The 15,952-nt window shown below is 32.7% G+C and overlaps 1 long non-coding RNA gene across 1 annotated transcript; it reads left to right on the forward strand.

The window, feature by feature from the left end:
- Positions 1-223: 223 nt before the first annotated feature.
- Positions 224-1,674, forward strand: LOC135588888 (uncharacterized). Its single transcript, XR_010476510.1, has 2 exons — positions 224-319; positions 1,288-1,674. It is a non-coding gene; the product is annotated as an uncharacterized LOC135588888 (long non-coding RNA).
- The last annotated feature ends 14,278 nt before the right edge of the window (positions 1,675-15,952 follow it).

The following is a 15,952-nucleotide window of genomic DNA, read 5'->3' on the forward strand; positions in this document are numbered from 1 at the left end:
TTCAAAGGCTTCAGATGATCCAAAAGGTTAGTCAGTCTTCTTCCAACAGCAACTCTCGATCGAGTTCTAGCAACAATCTTCTAAAGTTAATCAGCCTAAAACCTCAGTTCTAGCCGAGGGAAGTGTAGAGAAATAGAGGGAGGCATTGTTATTCTTATTCCAATAGCAATCAACTACCCTTCTTCCTCCAACCAACAGCCATAGTCTTATTTGACTTCTTCCAATGGCCACAGCTTTGTCTAGCATTTATTGTCCATCTATTGTAACCTCAGGCAGAGGTTCTTGTGAGGAGAAACAAGGAGGAGAACCGAAACCAATAGTAAGTTTTCTACGTTAAGCAACTTGCTCATTTAGCGTAAGAAGTCCGAGCAATTATCTCTCCCATACTCTTTGCTTATTTTAGGTTCTTTGATATCATACAATAGATGTTGGTTTCCTTTTAGTGTTTTTAGCTTTTCTACTACACGCTTTCATCTGCTCTACAAAACAAACAATCGCTCGGTGAAAGACTCAGATTTCTTGAGTCTAATCTAACAAACTAAAAATAAATCAAGTATTTTAGGTACTATAATTAGATTTAAATTACTTGAAGAAGTCCTAATTAGAGAGAATTTACTATAAAAATAAAAGTATGATATTCTCTCTAATACAAGAAGAAACAAAGATACCTTCTCTCTTGTAATAGGAGAAACAAAGAAAGAGAAAAAAAAACTCACAGATATTGTTTAGTAAAATGGAATGCTTTGCTATAAAAATTGTATATATATTTATATATAAGATTTTAAGTATTTAAAAAAGCATCAAATCTCTAAGAGACATTTGGATCTTTCTCCCTATCATGATTACTTACTATGAAGTTCATCGCCTTACGATGATTTACGTCACAAATCTTGTCATAGCTTAGAAGAAATCTTGTATAATATTGCTTATCAAAAGTATTGTGGCTTTGCATGATATTATGTTTGTTGTATGTTTTCTATAGACTTTTAGATCCTAATTTGTGTCCTTTGTTTCCTATGTTTTGAAATAATAGGATATGTCCATGCAATACATCTTACTATCTTTTACTTTACCGCAATATCTTTTTGTTAAACTAAATTGTGGTTATATCATCAAAGTTTTTATTTCTATATTCTGCAGAACTGAGGGAAAATTAGTAGTAGTTTATGTGTCATTTTCAGTCTCTAGCATTAATTAACTATTGAATCATGTTAGTGATTGTGTTAGCTTATCTCTCCATTTCTTTTTTGTTTTCTGTGAGACATTTTCCTTGCTCTGAAATTTTAGTATTGGCCTTCTGGAAGAGACATGAATTCTTTGACAACACCACCATGAGGAAAAAGAAAAGAAGAACAATAAGAAGATCTTGGGGTTGCATGTTGGATGCTTTACATGATAGGAGACAATCACTACAGACTAACTATTGAAAACTAGTGATATATGTGTTGGATGCTTCTTTACATGAGTGGATTATGGCCATGGATTGACAATTAGAAATCACAAAGTCACATTTGCTTCAAAAGAACACACACACACACACACTTAATGATGTTAAGCAGATGTGTGTTCATTATCTTGTTGTACATTAGTTGTTGCTTGAATGGTCAGTGTGTCAAAAACAAGAGCCACCAATTGATAGCTCTACATCAACCAAGCTCTTACAAAGAGACCTCAGTCACTCATATGTTGAATACACCACTTTATATTTATGTATGATGCTTGATTAGTTCAAAACCTTTTTTATAAGAAATTATTACTATATATATATTTTTTTTGTATAAGTTCCCTACAAGGAGCTGTAAGTCACACTGGGATGTACAAATCACTAACATGATATGCCAGTATATATAGAAATTATGCATTTTCTTAGACTACAAAAAGGGACTAACATGAAGATTTGTTATAATTGAACTAATACATTCTGCTGATCTCCTACTGTTGAAATATATAGGTTTACATTGTCCATTATTGATGACATTAGCAAACTACAACAATCCATCATAGTTGTTATATTTTGCTAATGTTAACACAAGAATATGTGAATATGGAGAAACTTCATTGCTGTGGCTACAAGGAATTGTACAACATGACAATATTTATGAAATTATTTAATTAAGAGTGCTATTTTTTTTATTCTTTTGTGCTGATTTGTAATGTAAGGGAATGGATGAATCAATCAAAATTTTAACAATCAACAGAATCGTCATCTCTAAAATTATATATATATATATATATATATATATATATATATATATATATATATATATATATATACATATATATATTACACTCATTCTAAAATCAAAGGATAAGAATTTATAAAAAAATATATATTTTTAATTTACAATAAAAATCAATATAACATTTTGGTGACACAAAATTCTATTTACATTACTTTTTGTGAAGCCAAAAATACATCTCATCATCTGCTTCAATTAGATGTGCATTTTTTGTTACTTTAATAAAAAGGTTAGCAATCTCACCAATCAGAATAATATTGAATACATCAAGAAAAAGTTTCACTTTTGTTTTAGTGCATCCCAAAATAGTGTAACACTATTAGGGCCCATTTTTTAGGAACCACCAAAATTGATAATTAAGCCACATGATGATCACTTGAGTCGTCAACCGATTTTACTGATTTTTTAGAAAAATAAATGTTCTTCCAACTATGAATTGCATGTTATAATAATTAAGAGTTTTAGCAGGAATATTTCACTCTCAGTTAATGGTGATTATATCTACAATCTGAAAAATAATAGTACAGGAAAATAGAATGTGATTCATGCAAGGCATCAATTCTAAAAGCATCTAAAAAAATTGTAGTTTCACTAGTGAGTCAAACAGAAGGCCTTATATAATTAATAAAGCAGATGCATGTAACATGTACTGCTTCTTTATGTAGGTCAATTTCTAAATCATTCTCATTATGTCAAAGAGCATATATGCTTTTGTAAGCTGAAAGAATTGAATTAAAACAGACTATTGGAGAGTGAATTGACTTGAAAAATCATAAAAGAAAATAAAACAATACACATAAAGAAAACTATGGATTAAGATTAATTCTTGTTCATGTATATCTTTCAAATTAGCTTTCAAAGGGGTTATAAGGTAGACATAAAGAAATTTTACTAAGATACATAATAAAGTACAAAAATAGAAATCTAGATAAGTACATGTAGGAGTTGAATTGCATAACAAAGCACAGTTGATATGCAACAGAGTTGACTTTAAAGCATTAATTAATTTGAGACACTTAATATGTAGGTCAACTCCCTGCACCAACTTTTGGTTATAATACATCGTTTCCAAGTAATTAAACTAAGATTACCGTTCATTTATGAAAGCTACAATAATAATAAATGGAATGGATGGACTATATGCCCTGTGATGTTTGGTGTTGAAGACAGTAAGTTGAGATGATGGTTTAAGATAGGAAAATAGGTGTCTTGTTTATGCATGACATTTGTGCTTTCTATCACCTTATCCATAATGAGAAACTAAGGAAAGAACAAAGACTAGCTTAAGCGAAACCACCAAGTGGAGAATCAAAGTCTGGGGGGGGTTGGATTGACAGCAGCACACTAAGAACCAGCAGGTGAAGTCCCACTGGGAAAAGGTGATGGAATAACTTGGTGGGTGGGGATGAACTCCAAAAACAAGCAGGAAACCCTAGAAAAGGTCGATCCCCTTGTTGTGGTTATGTTGTCCAAGCCTTTGAGAGCACGAAACAACCATTCCTGGCATGGTCGATGGACCCACCACCACCAGCCCTGCTGGGACCTACCGAGGTGAAGAACACTTCCCCCTTCCTCCTCCTCCTCCTTCTTCTTCCTCTCTTCTCCCCACCCTGCAAGACTTGCAGATGTCCATCAGAAAACTTAGGTGTGTGTCACTTATCAGTCATGACAAGCACACAGATGGCTGGGACTGTGACAGTATTATTATCTAATCTCAACATGTCTCGTTTTGATTCGAAGAATACCATGTCTTTATAATTAAGTACAAATTCTAAGGTTCATGAACATATATTTTCACTATCAAACAAACCATGCATAAATCATTCTACTTTGCGGTAACATGTTGTAGGTATGGAGTACAGGCCTTATGTAGCGAGCGTATTGCACTTACCAACCAGACCACCACGCCTGCTTTTTTCTCTTGATCACCTCTCTCTTGACCCTCTACCTCAAGCCATCCTAAGAGGAGATCGAATCCATGACCGTTTGCATGAGCCTCACCTGAGTGGTTAGGCACCTTATGTAGTCCGCTGTTTCCTCGAGCAGCCTGCAGTAGTCCATGCCTGTTCCTCCGGGTACCAGCTTGCGAAGAACCTCAGCTCGATCGATCTCTATTACTACTTGAGGTCTCGCGATCCTTGGCCTCCTGGGAAGGATCACAGGCCTGGCTCTTCGGCAGCGGAGCTTACGGAGCAAAGCGCGGCTCCAAGCTCGCCTGTGCCCGGCGGAGTAGGCCATCGACGCGTAAGCAGCGCGCCTTATTCTACGGCTGCGGCTGGCGACCGAGGTGTTGCTTGCGGTCTGCTGTATACGAGAGAGGCATCTGAGGAAGTGGGCCGCCATCAAGGGCTTGGAGGGGTGAAGGTTCCGATTAGGGTTACAGTCTCCACTGTAACTCTTTGGTTCCATAGGGGAGGAAGGAGGACAGTGAGAGAGAGAGAGAGAGAGAGACTGAAAGAGAGATGGCTATAAAGGGATCAGAAGATAGGATTGGATGGATATATAACGAGGTGAGGGGTCTTTTTAAGGTACGGTTTCTTAGGATTGCTGCTCTTCTGACACACAAGAGGGTCCGGCTTGATCTCAGAGACACAAGGCAAGGGAAAGGGGAAGGGCAATCCCAACTCTGACACACGCGTCAACATGCAGAGATCTCCTCCATTTCGTGGCTACAAAACATGCATGGGTGGCAAAAGATGGCACAGTATGTACATAGGAGAAACACTATTAACTCCTTAGCCACTATATGAATAGCCTAAAGAAAGAGACAGAGGGAGAGACAGAGAGAGAGAGAGAGAGAGTCTTTTGAGGAGGAGGAGGAGGAGGAGGAGAAGGTAGGAGGAGGAGGAGGAGGAAGAAGGAGGAGTTGGAGAAGTGGGTGGTGGGGCCATGGGAGAGCAAACCACCACATGAGTGCACATGGAGTAAATGACCCACTTGGTGGGGGTGATGGGAACAGGTTTTCCCCCTTAGCTTTCTGCCTTTATCACGGCACTTGGTTTCTTCCTTTGCCTCTCCGTTTGGTTTCACGTCCATGACATACCCATCTCTTTCTCCCTCCCCTCCCCTCCTTCCTTCTCCTCCTATCACAAAAATATAAGAAAGAAAGAAAGAGAAGAAGAAGAAGGACAAAGCTCATCCTCCCCCTTACTTCTTCACTGTGTACATGGTGCACCATAAATTAAATATATTAGCAACCACAACAACAATTATTCACCCAACTCAGAATGTTTGATTTGGGTGTTACATTTCTTAATTGAATCTTAAGAAGAAGAGAATTTATTTCTGGATAAGTGACAATGATACCAGTTGTTTTGATGGGTCAAATCCAGAACAGCAAATACATCAAACAGTGCAAGGCAGACATTTATGGTGGTGCACATGAGTTTTGCTTTCATGTGTGCTTGCATGACAGACTCAATAGTGCAATGAATTGCGATGGAAATTAAATTCTCTTTCTTAAGTTTGTGGGAAAAGGACAATGATCAATCTCGAGATGGATACGTCAATTAGAACAAGATCAGTGTTCTTGATTCTTTTCTCATTGAAACTTGTATTTCCTCCTCCATACTCGTATCGTGTCAATCAACTAAATGAACACTGTAAATGGATGCTGATCCAAGCGGATAGATGAAGCTTCTCAAGTTAATATTTTCATTATTATTATTATTTTAATCATCTTCTAAGTATTCTAACTTACAATAACAAAAAATAATATATGGCAGGAAACTAAGTTTAATCGTAAAAGAGTTAATAGTCCTTCTTCTCTTATATCATACATACATACATACATATATACAAGATTTATCTCTATTCAAACACAACTCTTTGTATACCTTCTAAAATAAACTTAATAAATTTACGCATTTTCTTTCGCCCTCTTTAGAAACTCTATAGAGAAACGCAAGAGCACCGAAAAATATTTCACATCTTATAATTCAATTTCTAATTCTAATTCATCAAAGTGTTTGAATCTAATCACGACTCCTAAAATACTTCCAACCTATACGTATGTACAGTACATGCATAGACATGATCGTGAGTTAAATCATGTAGGATTCGTCGAGCAACTTAGATGTGCCTAATGGAGCGGCTTTTACTTCTCGTATAAGGATGTGTCTAATTCGATTGCTGCCGACGTATGATTTGGGTGTGATCTATCTGTCATGGATTTGATTTCTTGGGTGTCTCAACTACACATCGATGGGTGAGAGATAAGGTTAGAGCAGTAGTACTAAAGAGTCAGCTTCAATCTGTTAACGTTCCACATTGCTGGAAAAGGTGACACATTAGCTTCATTGTATTATACGCACTAAACACTGCTGTCATGGAAAAGCATGTGTATGGTCCAAAAACATTCTCTCAGGTTCACTGCATTGCTGGTGCACATGCAGATTCTTCAATTCGATTTCTGTAGTTTTCATGGCCCTAAATGTATGTATAATCTTGTGGTACATGCATTTAGTTCCAGGAATCAATATACAAAGCTCACTGCTGTCCTGCTAACCTATATAATCAATTCACTTGGCCAAGTTTTGGACCACGACTGTACTAATAAAGCCAGGCAAGGCATATTATCTTCTCTTGGCCATCAGACATAACCACAATGGATGTGTTGCTCACAGTGGTTGATTACAGCTGAGGTTGACACCTTGAACATATCAAACTAGGGGGAGGGGATGGAGCAGTTTGAAGTTGAAGCTACTAAGTATATATCTAAATCAATGCAGCATATAATATATGTTTCAGTGGATAAAGATTATTCCAAGGAACAGCAGCAAGTTGTTGATGAGATTCTAATTAGATTGACATTTCAAGTTGCATAGAGGTTTGATAGAGTCAAAATTAAAATTGATTGTCAATCTGACATGATGAAATTGATCTAAACTAATCCTTTTTTCCCCAGTATTATTGCCTATGGAAGAGAGAGAATTTAACTTAAGAACAAAAAAAAACATCTTCGAAAAATTAAATAACAATTTGATCATTGTGGGCATAAAATGTCTATAGAACTCAAACCTAGTTTAGTGAATTCAAAATGAAGAAATATCTGAAAATTAATTATATATAGTGTCGGCTATGTTGATTTAACGAGGGATATTTTTTTTAGGCATTACACTAACGTAACACGTCAGACCAAATAGTGACTAGTCTTGAGTCTCGGCTCGCAAAATAATAATAAAAATAATAATAATAACCTAATAACAACATAGTCAATTATCTGCGCATCTATTGAAGATGCCGAGAAAAATATTGCTCCAACTTTTGTGAAAGAAGGGCCAAATGGAAGAAGGAATAGTGTGGACATAATTAATTGTATTAGCAAGTTGACCAGTGTAGGCATCCAAGCAATTCCCTCTCATTTATGGAATCTCTTGCAACCACAAAAGCACCTTATGATGATACTTATATTCTGATTAGCTTACAAAGTAAGCATAATATGAAGTCTTTTTGCCCCACACTATCACCTACCACATATATTAGTTTACCTTAATTTTGCCCCAGAGAAGGGTTATTCACATATCTATTGTTTCAAAAGTTTGGAAATAGTGCATTTTCTCCAATCAATTTTAATAGTGCTTCATATTATATATCTCCCACTAATATCCATCCAATGGTTAGTCACTAATAATCATGATTGTCAATTGTTAGTCTGAATACAAAAATTAAAATACACAAAATATCTTATATACCTTTACAATTCTTACCATCTTAATGAAACTTTTAGTAATAATCTTAGGTTTGATAGTCAAATAAAAATTAACTCCAAGGGAATATAGTTTGTAGTTCTTTTAGGTCTTTGCATGGATATACATACTATGTTTAAATCTAGAGAGAGAGAGAGATATATATATATATATATATATATATATATATAAATCATTAACTTAAGAGGAATATATAGATTCAAAAATTAAATTAAATTTGTCTTTTATGCTACTCTATAGAACTCAAATAAAGGAAGATAAATGGGCACTCAAGAAATTAACTTTCAATGCAGTGCTCCAAGCAACCTGAGAACTTAAGAAGAACAATCTTAAATATTTATTTGTTAATAAGATCAATCATCCAAATGATAATAGAATTGGATATCATTTGGTATATATTGATATACTGTTAAATCAATTACATATATATATATATATATATATGAAAATGATAAAGAGTAATTGATATGGAAATATGCAACCTTGACAAGGGAGTACAACCCTCTTGTCCGAGGTGGTTATCATTTCACCCATCGTAGAATGGACGTATGACCTAACACATAAGATAGGAAGGGTGATATGATTAGAGATTGTTGCATGACAGCAAAGTAGATGGTGTCCAATGGTTCATCATTTAAGAACTCATCGTAGGCACATGCACGTGTACGTGACACATTACCAGATCGATCCATCACCATGCAATGTCCAAATTATTTTGATTGATGGATACTTTAGAGAGAAGTTTATATATATATATATATATGTATATAGATAGATAGAGAGAGAGAGATAGAGAGAGAGATAGAAAGAGAGAGAGAGAGATTTATCAGCCGCAAAAATTATACGGCTAACGAGTAATAATTGCAAATGCCATCGATTTTGGTTGTGCATAAGGGTTGGTGTTGAGTTGGATCATGAATCCCAATTCATCAATCAGTGCATAAGTGTACTGATCCGCATGAAAGATGTTTCCTAATTTGAGTTTCTTAAGGATCAGCAGAGATCTGAAAGGGATGAGTAGTCTGAGATCACTGAGATGATCCAAATTTTACTTGGAATTATTTGATGATAAAGGGTGCTTAATGAAACCCGAATCAAATTATAGCTGACCTCAACTTTGATAAGGCACACAGATCATCGTCTATGATACATCGAGAAAGAACTCCATACAGTACAGTGTAAGGCTCTCACCAATGATGTCTACTAACAATATGAGCTGACAAAAGCTAAATGCCAGCCCTAATTAAGAGGATTTCATGACCTTAATTAACTTAGGATAATAAAGGTTGGGTTGACTTGATTGAATTTTAGCCCATATCACAAATGGCTGTTGCTAAGATCTGTCCTGTCAAAATCCATATGGGCTACACTAAAGTCTATTCATTGATAATTGCCCAGTCAATCTGCTTTCTCAAAATATAATATATACATCGTAAGAAGAATAAAAAAGAAAGAAAGAATATGGCCTAAAGTTGTCCACAGAATTTTTCTCAAGTAATCTTTCACAGCATTATTCCTATCCAAAAGAGGAGAATAGTAATATGGGATTCTTGTGGCATGCAAGAACAATTAGATCCACATGACTAAGGAGATTAAGAACTTAGGTTTAGGTTCGATATATAAGTTTTGATTTATGAAGAAAAGTTTCACATTAAATGTCTAGTTATCTTGGTAGGTATCAAGATCAGATTCATGACAAACTGAGCTATTAACATGCAGGTACATTACCTTGTAATCCAAACTGAGGACGACAAGATAAAAAGGACATAACTTGCACCAGGAACATTGGAGCTCAAATCATGCTTCTCGCTTGTTCCTTTTTGGATTTACAGATATGTGGATGAGGAAGACGAGAGTGCTGCACATTTGGCTAGCTTCTTGTTTTTGTGAAAGCGAGGTGATCAGGATGCACACCGATGATGAAGGAGCTGTGCTGTGCCATGCTGTGTGCTGAAACTACTGATGTGGACTGAATGAAATGATGGGAAAACCCATGCGTCTCAAACTTGGACTCGCATGTCTTTGAGAGTTTTCTTGGGAAGACGATGCCAAGGGCCTTCTTGTATGGACCATTTACTAGTGGGAGGAGGAGAGATCTCGGGGGGGGGCGTCGAATCACAGTGGTTTCACATGGAGCAAAACTCCCAAAAGTTTCTTGCATCACTTGGCCTTACCTGCATGCGACAAAGAGACTCGAATAGCCACATATATAGACAACATATCAGAGTGGACAACGTACCGAAAGATGTATCATAGAGTGACTAATGAGTTAAGGTATTGATCAAGATAACTTTAGTCAATTTGAGTCGGTATTATATTGAAACGAAGCTTATTTATAATAAAAGTTATTGGACTTAAAGTTGAAACAAATTTGGGTTATTAAAAGGCTAACGACATAGCCTAAACTAACTAAGTCAACAATTGTACTGCCTATGACATTGGTAGGACTATCAAAGTCTAGTTTTGTAGCATAGCGAGAGTCTAATATTGTGGCTCCATATCAAAAATTATGATGAAAGTACCATACAAGTCTAGTATTGCAACTGTTTCAAAGATTATGATAGTAATACCATTTGGAGTCAATGGTCGTATTAAATGTACACTAAAATATCTAAATTTTAAATTTTGGTTCAATTTTGAAAAAAAATTTAGGGCTATAAATATTCTACTCGGGCTTGGTTGATAGAATATTTATTTATGATATTGTGAAGCATTGCAAATCTTTCTTTGAGTATCGTTTGAGTCTACTCTTTCTTGAATGTAGTTGTTATACTAAGTGTAAGAGATGAGAGGTCTCTTATAAAAAAGTGAGTGTAAAAGCTCTCTCATCTACATAGAAAAGGAGAATATTGTAACAAGGATAATTGATTTTCACCCATTAAATATAATATTGATAGTTTAAGTCAATAATCTTGAGAGAAGATGAATCGAGGGTGGATGTAGATTAGGAAGATTGAACTACTATAAATTGTTTGCATTCTTTCTCTTGCCTGTGACTTTTACTTATAATCATTTACTTTACTTGCTACTCTTATACACACTCCATGATTAAGACCCTAACACTAATAGTTATTGAAAAGTTTGGATTGGTTTGATGAAATTTCAATGAGTTAAATTCAAAAATTAATCACCATATAATCATAAAATATGAGAAAATTGATATTAAACATCATCTTACAATTATGTCTGTGTAGTTTTGAAGAAGTTTGGATTGGCTTAATGAAAATCAACTCGAGTTGCACTCGAGTTATATTTGTTCACTAATTTAATAAAAAATTTAAATTTAAAAATTGATCACCATATAATCATAAAAATTAAAAAAATTACTACTAACCATCTTAGAATCATATCATATGTGTCCTTGATAAGTATAAATTAATTTAGTAAAAATTAACTCGAGTTACATTCACGGATTGAACAAAAATAATTCACCAAATAGGTAGTGTTATCACCTAGGCTTTTTGTGGTAGTAGTGTTATCACCAAATAGGTAGTGTAACTCGAATATAATTCAAGTATAAATAGGTAAATTATCTCTAAACTATCTAAATTTTTCTATCATAACATGCTCCTAACATATTTAGTATCATTTTTTTTTTTTTTTTTAAGATCATTAATTATTGAAATAGGAGATTGCCACATTGAATCTATGATCGAGTGTAAGTTAAATGTAAATAAGAAAATCATCCACAAACCTATCATGATATATTTAGTATTATTTTTTATTTTAGGGTCATTAATTATCAAAATAAAAGAATTCTATATTGAATTTGTGATCAAGTATAATTGGATTGTAACCCGAATATAATCCAAGTGTAAATAAAAAAAATATTCTAAAACATATCCAAACTTCTCCAAAACTATTATAACATGATTGTAACATATTTAATAATATTTTTTTTATTTTTAATTTTAAGATCATAATTGTTGAAATAGGAGATTTCTATATTGAAGTGTAAATAGAAAAATAATCTCGAAACTTATCCAAAGTTCTCCAAAACTATCTTAGCATGACCTTAATATATTTAGTATTATTTTTATGTTTTTAATTTTAAGATAATTAATTATCAAAAAAGTATATTTATATTTTAAATTTGTGATAAGTGTAACTTGAGTGTAATCCGATTATAACTCAAGTATAAATTATTGAACTATCCCCAAACCTATTCAAACTTCTATGCTAGCATCATAATATCATTCTAACATATGTAGTATTACTTCTTTTTTTTTTTTTTTTCTAATTTTAGAATATTTAATTGTTTAAATAGGGAATGTGTGGGATTAAATCTTTGATGAGTGTAATGTGAGTATAACTTGAGTGTAATGTAAGTGTAATTTTAATTTTCTTTCTAAATCTATTTAAACTTTTCTATAACAACCATAACATAAATCTAATATGTTTAGTATCATTTTCTCTAATTTATTTTAATTTTTGGATTATTTTAGAAATATTTTTTTAAAAAGGGCACTATAGTTCTAGGTTGTACTATTACTTGGTCTAAGATAGTACTACCACGCTAGGTTAGTAGAGCACTAGGTATAGGTAGTATCACTAGTTGTTTAGCTGTACTATCACCCCTGGATAGTGTTATACTAGGGTTTTGAGTGAAATTATGACGAGTATAACTTGAGTTACAATAAACATAACCAACCAAAACTTGTCAAAAACTACTATGGCATGAGTATAAATTTGTAGTACTATTTTTCTAATTTTTACATAATTTTAGTGTAATTAACATGATTTTAACATGCAATGATCCAAATGTTATGTTATAATCCTATCCTATGCATAACTCGAGTTAAAATTCACCCAAATCAAAATAAAATTATCTAGAATTACCATAATATGATTCTAAATTGATAAATGCTAATTTTTTTTTTCTTTTGATAATTTTAGTCTAATTAATGAAATTTATCATGTAATGATCCAAATATTATATCGTAATCATATCCCGTATAACTCAAATTAAAATTCACCTAAATTAGAATCAAATTTTCTATGACTGCCATGAGATGATTTTAAGTTTATTAATAGCAATTTTATAATTTTTAGATGATTTTAGCATAAGTAATGGAATTTGGTACACGGTGATCGGAAGAAAACATATCTCAATAAAAAATTATCCTAAAATCTACTCTCCAAATGTCATCAAAAACAAAAATACAAAAAGTATTGTAACATCAATTATAAAATGATAATTTCATATTCAAAATTATCACAAGCTTATAATGTCTCATAATGTTGTGACACACTTGTCAAAAAATTGTATAGGTTTACTTATTGTATAAGTATACTATAAACAAAAAAGCATCTCCTTTAGCCAACAGAGACAATAAAAATTCAATAAAAATTAGATTATAGAAAAAGATTGAAAATATCACATTGCTTTACATTTGAGAATGTCAAACTTATACAAATGATGGATATTTTCATAACTATCGATTTTGATATAATTGTTGACACTTCGAATGACTTGTAGATTTCTTACTGTGACTCGATACTATCCTTATCTTCTTTCTTTTACCTGGCTATTTTACACTCTTCAAAAGTAAGATAATCTTATCATTATATTTTTTAATCCAAAACTACTTGCTTCTTATTGGGAAGATGGTGTTATTATAAGACTTCTATAAATATTTTGTCAAAAGTTAACCCTCACAATACTCATATGGATTGAAATTTAGAAACCCAATAGTAGTTATTGCATGAAAGCATGGAATATCAAATATATCAAAATATCGATATAAGCATATCCTTTTTTTTAAGTGTATTGTAACTATCTCGATATATGTTTGAATTTGGAAAATATTATTCGAATGAGAGTAAACAATATATAATCTCATCTTATCTTTTGACTTTAATATTTCTTCCTCTATCGAGAGTATCAATGTATCGAGCATAGTATTGATAGTTTGACAATGCAAATAAAATTGCTTTGTAACATTTTTTTGCATCATAGTGATCATATATCTTATTGAAAGTTCATAGATATTAGTGAATTCATGCTTTTGAAACCATTTGTTGTTAATATTATATACCTCATCTTATAAAAATTATAGTAGCTTACTTCTCTCAATTTAATTCTAAAATGTAGTTTTTGTATACATTCATTAAACTTAAACTCAGAAGGTACTCTTACGACAGCCTTAAAAACTTTAGCTGCTTCCCTATCGTGCACGTTACTCACTAAATTCTTCGAAAGATGGATCATGTAGTAAACATGATGTGACTTTGGAAATATTTTTTTTACTATTACAAGAATTTTTGGATTTCTATCACAATACTTAAGAATTATAGCACCAAAGTATTTTCTCAACTAAAGAAGAAACCATTTCCACAACTCTCTCCCTCAATCTCTACTACTCCAAATGCGATAGGATATAACTTATTAGATTCATCAATAGCAATCATCATCATCAATACACCAAGATATTTTTTAGATAAATGTGCTACATCTCAACTGATAACACGTCGAATATACTAAATAAAACTATGCAAACATGCATCAAATGCCCAAAAAACTTAACAAAAATATTCTTCCTCCATAATCATTAAATAAATAGTCATTTCATAGTCATGATCTTTCAACTCTCATAGAAAATGTATGACTCACTATAAAATCCATAAAAATCTCCACAAACTTCAGTCAATGTGATTTCATATGCTACATATGCTTTTATATATGAAATTACCAGTCTAAATCTGTTTTGTATATCTGTAATGATCATCTTCAGTGTATAATGTTTATTTGTAAGAATCTATTCTTTAATTTATTTAGCTATAAACTTGTTAGTGCAAGATAGATTATCTTGATTTCCTCTAAACATATTACATTGATATTTATTGATGAACTTTGTTATTTGACATGTATTATCTCCACAAGCAACTATTATCCATCCACAATGCTCGACTTTACATCATGCTTTAAGCTTGTAACTTCTACATGCTTAAATAATCATTTTAAAATTCATCCTTATAATATATTCTTACAAAGCTCTTTTAAACTCTAAAATATTGGACTTATATGTCAAATATCATAATCAAAATTTTATATTAAATATATAATATGAATAGTCACAAATTATTACATGTTCAACGTATAGGCCACCGATGACAAACTCATGTTTATATGAATTGGGAATTAAATCATTAAGATTGATGTCTATCTTCTTCTATGATTATATCCTCCAATAGGTTTTCATACATATCTAAATTGAATTCAATAAAATTACTGGTAATATCATGTGCATTAAATTAAATTTATTCTGATCTATATCTTCTTCCACTTCTTATGTTATTCTCTACTCAGCCCATTCTTTCTCAAATGTCTTATAATTATTTTTATTATCATACATTAAAAATATCTTATTCAAATCAAAGTTGTAAATTTGAGGTTGCCTAGGAGAAGATCCTTCAATTTGCTCTTCTAACTCATGACTACTTCCCAAAACAAAGTTTGATATTTGAATTTATCAAGAGGTAGATCGTACAACTTGTTCATATATCGAATGAGCAGTTCCTAAAATTACTTCATATTCTAATATTGACAAATGTAGTGTTTCATTAAAAGTATCCATATCATCTAGAAAACTGAATATTTCATTCAAAAGTAATTGATTGATGAGCCTGCAAGGCTTCGTTGAAGGCAATAATGTCTATTAGGAATAAAGATATCAACAATGGCCACCTCTTAGGATGTTGGTAACAAATACACTATGGCTCTATTGCCTAACTAGTCATCAAGGTTTAATAGATGGCTTCATCGATGATAACGACGGTGGACACCAATAGGAAAAAGAATATTGATGTTGGCAACGGCTCATCATCAATGCTCAATCAAAAGCCACGATCATAATGACCAATAGGAAGGTGGACAATGCCAATGACCAATTAGCGATAACTAGGCTATACCTCGATTGCTCCACTAATCGTTGAGGCTTAACGCTTAACTAACAACCACAGTAATAACAATCAACAAAAGGCTAACATATTATTGGTGGGAAT

The sequence above is a fragment of the Musa acuminata genome, chromosome BXJ1-8 (assembly GCF_036884655.1).
Source record: "Musa acuminata AAA Group cultivar baxijiao chromosome BXJ1-8, Cavendish_Baxijiao_AAA, whole genome shotgun sequence".
Lineage (NCBI taxonomy): Eukaryota > Viridiplantae > Streptophyta > Magnoliopsida > Zingiberales > Musaceae > Musa > Musa acuminata.